This window comes from Cajanus cajan, chromosome 5, assembly GCF_000230855.2.
Source record: "Cajanus cajan strain Asha chromosome 5, NIPB_CcT2T_4, whole genome shotgun sequence".
Classification (NCBI taxonomy): domain Eukaryota; kingdom Viridiplantae; phylum Streptophyta; class Magnoliopsida; order Fabales; family Fabaceae; genus Cajanus; species Cajanus cajan.
The window spans coordinates 4,000,316-4,007,322 of NC_138521.1; the positions used below are offsets into that span (position 1 = coordinate 4,000,316).

The 7,007-nt window shown below is 27.9% G+C and overlaps 1 pseudogene; it reads right to left on the reverse strand.

Annotated features, from left to right (window-relative positions):
• Positions 1 to 4,163: 4,163 nt before the first annotated feature.
• LOC109808809 (dof zinc finger protein DOF1.7 pseudogene) lies at positions 4,164 to 6,143 on the reverse strand (annotated as a pseudogene).
• Positions 6,144 to 7,007: the final 864 nt, after the last annotated feature.

A 7,007-nucleotide genomic window follows, 5' to 3' on the forward strand; every position in this document is an offset into this window, starting at 1 on the left:
AAACGGAAAGGGCGAAAAAACAAAACAAAGGCAATTTTTATCTTTTTTATACAATCAAGAAGTATAACTATTTTCTGATGACTCATTTTAGTGATAAAATGATACTTTTTTTTATCTGATTCTATTTTTAATGTAGAAATAAAGTTTTAGTTATTAGTTAAAAAATATTTTTTATTATTTTAAATTTCTTTTTTTTTCATAACTCTTAGCTCTTTTTTTTTTTTTTTCTCTTTTCATTTTTTTATCATATTTTTTAAATCTGGTTTTTGCATTTAAATATAGTGCTAGTTGTGTTTGATTTAGGAAAGAAAATGAAAGAAAAAAAGGAAAAGAAATAAAAAAATGATTTTTAGATTGCTTGATGCTTAAAAAACCCGAAAGGAATAAAAAGAAGGGGAAAAAGTTCCTTTTTTTTTTTTTTGATTTTGTAGAAGAAAAAACATATAGAGAAAAAGTTAGGATTTCTTGAGACTAAGTCTAAGTCTAAATGCTTACACTGTATCTCGTATCTTAAATAATTTTTTATATAATACAAATTTAAATGATTTAAATAGTTGAATCATGTGATATTATATTCAAGATTATGTATATCAAATTTCATATGATTTGAACTTTTTTAAATATGCTTTCCAAAATTAGATATTTACACATATTTTAAATATCAAATGTGAAATTTGATATACATGTTCTTGAATATAATATCACATGATTTAATGATTTAATCAGTTAAAATTACATTATACAAAAAAAATTATTAAACATAAATTTTGGTATAAGTGTTTAAACTTATTCTTGGTGTCAATGAATCACCCACACATATGAGGAGGGATCTACTTACTTTAAGAGTAAGTTTACATAAACTTATTTCACTCAATCATTTATATTTTATATTAAATTTCAACGACTCAATCATTGAATTAAAATTTTTTAATGTATAGATCAAGTCTACAATTTTTTTTAAAAAAATTGAAAATTGTTATATACTTTGTTTCATTAATTCAAGTTAATATATAAAATATTTTTATGATTATTTTTCAATTTGAATTAATAAAACAAAGTATCGAATAAATTTCAATTTTTTAAAAAACTTGCAAACTGGATTTATGCATTAAGAACTTTTAATTTCAACTTATATATAATATATATATATACATATATATATATATGTATGTATGTATGTATGTATGTATATGTACACACACATGTAGAGAGAGAGAGAAAGGAGGGATCTACTTATTCCAATAATAAATCTACCTAAACTTATTTCACTCAATAACTCATACTATATATTAAATTTCAACGATCAAACCATTAAATTAAAAGTTCTTAATGCATAGATCAAATTTACGAATTTTTTATAATTATTTGAAACTTCGTTATATAAATTCAAATCAATGTATAAAATATTTTATAATTATCTGTCAATTTGAACTAATGAAATGAAATATTAAAAAAATTTCAAATTTTTTTCAAATTTTATAAACATGACCTATGCATTAAAAACTTTTAATTCAACGGTTGGATCATTAAAATTTAATATAGAATATGAGTTATTAAACTGAATAAGTCTAGGTAGACTTATTATTGAAATAAGTGAATCCTTTCCTCTATATATATTTTTAAAAATATTAAGTAGACTTACTCTTAGAGTAAGTGAATCATTACTCATATATATATATATATATATATGTATATATGAGTAGGGATTCGTTTACCTTATGAGTAAGTCTATCTAGACTTGTTTCATTCAATAACCCATATTCTATACTAAATTTCAATGATCCAATCGTTGAATTTAAAATTTTTAATACATAAATCATGTTTGCAAATTTAAAAATGAAATCATTTGATCTTTTGTTTCATTAATTCAAATTAACAAATAACAATAAAAAAAACATTTTATATGTTAATATGAATTAATGAAATGAAGTATCAAATAATTTTTAATTTTTTTTAAATTTACAGACTTGATATAAATAATAAATTTTTTTAAATTAATAGTTGAATTATTAAAATTTAATGTAAAATATGAGTCATTAAACAAAATAAATATAAATAAACTTACTCATAAAATAAATGAATATTTCTCTATATATACATATATAATATGAAAGAAAGTGGGTAAACATTATAAAAAGTATTTTGATCAGACAAAATTAAACTTCTTTAACCTTTCTGTCCAAAATGAGGTGATTCTAAAATTTGGACTCGCCTACATTTTTGGGTCCTTCCCTGCAAGATGTGAAACAGTGAAAGAAATTTTTTTCATTTCATTTCATCCCTTCCTTTCTTTTCTTCTTTCTGTATTTTCAAACGATGTGTTGGAATTTTTATCCAATTAATTAATGCTTAAAAAAAGAGAAGTATGTGTCTATTTATCTTATCTAATCATATTAAAAAAGAATTTTTATCCAATTAATTTTAAACATTTATTTTTTTTATATATATAAATTGTTAATTAAATAAGAATATTTTAAAGAAAATATCATTAATGTAACTGATAATTTTAAAAAAAAAGTGTTATAAAAAAAACAAGTAAAAAAATGGAAAGGCTCTTATATATAAGAAAAAAATGTAATTAGTACTTCAATCTTGTATGAAGTTGAAACCGTCACTTGCTACACACATACATTTGCTTAAGATAAGCAATTTGAAAGTTAAAAGTTTATCTTTTTAATTTTCAAAAAAGAAAACATTATTTTTAATTTGAAGCATATTTATATTTAATGTGAGACAAAACTTGATGGCCAAACGTGAGGATGACAATCTGAAAGAAACAATTAATGATGATTGTTGAATCACAGCCTCAGATACTGATTTATCTTTTAAGTTGACGTGGATCACATTTATTAGAGGGAGGAAGCTAAGCCATATCTTCTTCTTCTTCATTTGTATCAATCCTAGTCAAAGCTACCTTGCATGTCGATTGAGATATTCCAAATGTGAAGTTTGAAATTCACCAACACACTTCTCATTTTTCCCTCTAATTCAACGTCAATTGCCACAGGTAAGCAAACTATATATTGACATATCCAACAATTCAGGTTATGTTATGTCCATCCATTTCATAACACAAAACGTGTTTTTCTTTCTGCCTCCCCACTTTTCTGCTTCCCCAACTCTACAATCCAAAGTACACAACCCATAAATATCGTTCCAATTTTTCCATGCTTTTGGAGAAAATTAGAATATTATTTAGTGTTCTATACGATTGCAACTTCATCCTTTCTTTTTGTCAACTCAAAGATAACTTGAAATAGATCGATTGAACATTTTATTCTCGATTCAAATCAAAATATACCATTTTTAACTAGTTGAATAAAATTCTTACAGCCAATCCTAAAGTAGCATGTTTTCCTAACACTCTTAAATATCTTCCTCTACGGTCATTAAAAAAACAAGTATTTCTTATAACTCAGTTATTGTATCGACCCATTTAAGAATAAAGCAGTACATTTAATTACAAATTCATCCTCAAATCGAAAATTAAACTCGATCGTTTATTAAGAAATGTAAATGTTATACTCCTTATATTAATAAGTTTCAAAACTCTTAACTTATTTTAAATTCAATATTACTCTGCATGTATTTTCTTAATATTTTGTTTCAATTTATTTATAAAAATACTACTACAAGAGACATTGCTAGCTTTTTATTTCATTTTTGATAATAGATATTTATTAAGATAATTTGCACAAGTTCCGTATATTAAACATGTACATGAATCTCTCAAAGAACTGAGCTGGCAAGGCCACACATGTGCGGCGTCGTAAATGAAATGGTAACAGAGAGCACACATCATCATGGCATGTGGAGACCACTTGATCATGATCACACATCCATTAAAGAACAAACACTTCTGCATCACAACACATACAATCAATTCAACCTCAACTTGCCTTTAGTTTAGTTATGGGATCAGCACCTTAAGGTACAAATTCGTGCAATATAATCTTTGGGGGATATTGCCAACCCCATATATTCACTCCAAAATTATGTCTATAAATAGAATCAACACAACCACATTTGCCACAAACAACCTAAACTAGAGCCATAATTTTTTTTTTTGAAATTTAAGGTAGAGATTAAGGATGTTGAAAAGGTTAACAAGGGTGAGAATAATGAATGAGAGAAGATTGACCAAGATAGAACTTGAGAGCAAGGAAACAAGGTGTCAGTTGTCAGGTCCTCCATTGATAAGATACAAACAAGATACAACTTCAAACACTGTACTTTAGATTTCCCTATATCAACCCCACATCCCATTAAATATCTAAACATAATGCACAACAAACAACAACTTGTCATGTAAACTTCCATGTATCCAAAGGACGCTTCAAAAGCTATGCAAAAACATACCAAATAACAAGTGATGTGATAACTATCATCATCTCACATATATCCCTCCCAAAAAATGACTTTTTTTTTTCTTCCTATTCTCCAATTTTCACCATTGGTAAAACACCAATCCCAAGCACATAAAAGAAATACAAAAAAAAAAAATAAATAAAAAAACTGTACCTAAAGGATACTGCTTCAGTGAGCTTCTCTGGTGTAGGATCCTCCATAGCATGCTATCCATAGGCTTCATCAAATTATGTAACTCTTTGCACAACCATAGTATCTTGAGTGTATATATATAAATATATATAAAAGAACAATCACCATAATTGAGAAGTTGGATTGTATCAAGGTTCCGTTCCAATAAATTTCTCTATATTTATTTATAGAAGAAAAAATAATGAAAAAATAAAATAAACTAAGCTTTTTTATAAATTAAAATAACTTATGCACTAAACATTTATAAAAAAAATTCTTTCATCTATCTTTTTAAAGTTGTCAAATGCATAAGTTACTTTTTAACTTAAAAAAAAGCCAATTTATTTTACTTTTTTCTTGATTTTCTCTTCTATAAATATTTACAGAAAAAATCATCAAAACAAAACAGAGCTTTTTTTTTTATTTTTTGTCTTTCTCAGATTCTATCGAAAACTTGGGGCAGGTGTGTACATTGCAAGATCAGACCAACCATGAGAACCATTCCAACAGCCCGAATCAGCATTCTGCATTCCAAGAAAACTCTCTGAACTCGCATTACTCTGAACCTGCAACCCCGGGTCGGTACCCGAACCCGAATTCAAACCCGGGTCAGAACCCACGCCCTCCCCAAATTCAGCCATTTTGGGACCCGACCCAGATGGATTGAGACCCTCCAAGATGGTTCCGAAGTGGCCAGAAGATGCCAAAAGGGAACTGAAGCTGCCACCACCAATGGTGAGCACCCCTTGATCAACCGGGACGGTGTGGATCCGGGTCGGGTCGGGGTCGGAAACTGCAGGGGAAGGTAGTGCAGAAGAGCGTTTAGAGGTTGAAGAGCGTTTTGTGGTCTTTCTGCTTCCACCCCCAACGGGGATGTTTCTCAAGGCGCCACCTTTGGTCCAGTACCTTCTGCAGTTCTTGCAGAAGTGGCGTGGCTGAGAGAGGTTGTAGTTGTTGTAGTAGCAGAACTTCGTGTTTGTCGAATCACAACGTGGGCATTTCAGTTGTTCTTGTTCGGGAAATTGGGCTGCCTTCAAACCTTGGAATGATGTTGCGTCTTGCATCCTTAAAAATCGGTTTTTTAAGGTTTTTGGAAAGAGAATCGTGTGTGTGTGTGTGTGTGTGTGGACTGTGGAGTTGAGAGATGAGTGAGGGGTTGGTTGGTGTGGGAAGATCCAAATTGGTTTTGTGTGTGAAGTGGCAAAAAGGAATTGAAGTTGAAGCCGCACCAATGAGGAGAAAGTAGAAAGAGGACAAAAAGGTTGGATTTTGGAGGCGAATCACATGAAAAAGTTTGTGTTTTTATTTTTTTTGTTTCAATCTAGAGGCGATTTTGAGAGGGTTTGTTTTGTAGGGTAATATGAGTGGGAAATGCAGAGAGATTGAAGGTTTTGTTGTGTGGTGGTGAGTGAGGAAAGCAGAGAGATGAAAGATGGAGCAGCTAGCATTGAAGAGGAAACGAGAGGGATGTGAAATTTGGAGAAGAATGGCATGAAAATGTTGACAAAGATGATGATGATGATAATGAAGATGAGTTATGTATATGTTGCCACTCGGTTTATCCGCGTGGGACTGACTACATACTCACACCTCAAAGCCTCAAATAGAATAACTTCCTATGCCAATTTATACATATCATTGAAAATTTATAAAAATCAGTTTTTTATAAGAATAAAAAAAAACTATAATTTTATTGTTATTTTTAATCAACTTTACATGTACATATACATATTCACTACTCAACTAACTATGTTAAGATACTTTTATTTTACTTTGTGGTGTATTTTTACTTTTATTATAAGTTGAAAATATATAAAAATAAGCAAAATATAAATAATTGAATGAAAATATATAATAAATATTTTAGAAATAAAACTATTTTATTTTAAAATAATAAATAATATATATAGATAAATTTTTTACTATTATAATATTTTTTATAAAAAAATTCTATAAATAAAATTTTCTCGATTTATGTACTCGAATAATACTCTTTACTGAAGATGAAATTTTAAAATTTACTCCAAATAAATTTGTAAAAAAATCTTTCTTTACTAAAGATGAAATTTACCATAAAATGCATGTTTTACTCATGGTTACTATTATTGGAAGAGAAATAAAGAGGTGTTATACCTAACTACTCTTCTATTTCCTCTTCTCTCTACTTCTATTTTATCTCTTTTCCACCAAACTGATCTTTAATTACTATCAATTTCAGAAAATTTGATAAAATTTTAATTTAATTAAAAAGTTAACGTCAAAATTGCTTAAATAAATGAACTTAAATTTATTGCTTACATTTCATTATAACATTTCTAAATTATGATTATAAATCATTATATTATAAATTAGGCATTAACGAGTTAAATTATCACAATTTTCTACGGTAAATGTTTTCCTCAAAATTTTGTTAAAAGTACGCGTTAACTGCAATGACATTTTTATGGGAAAAAAGATATTATAGAAAC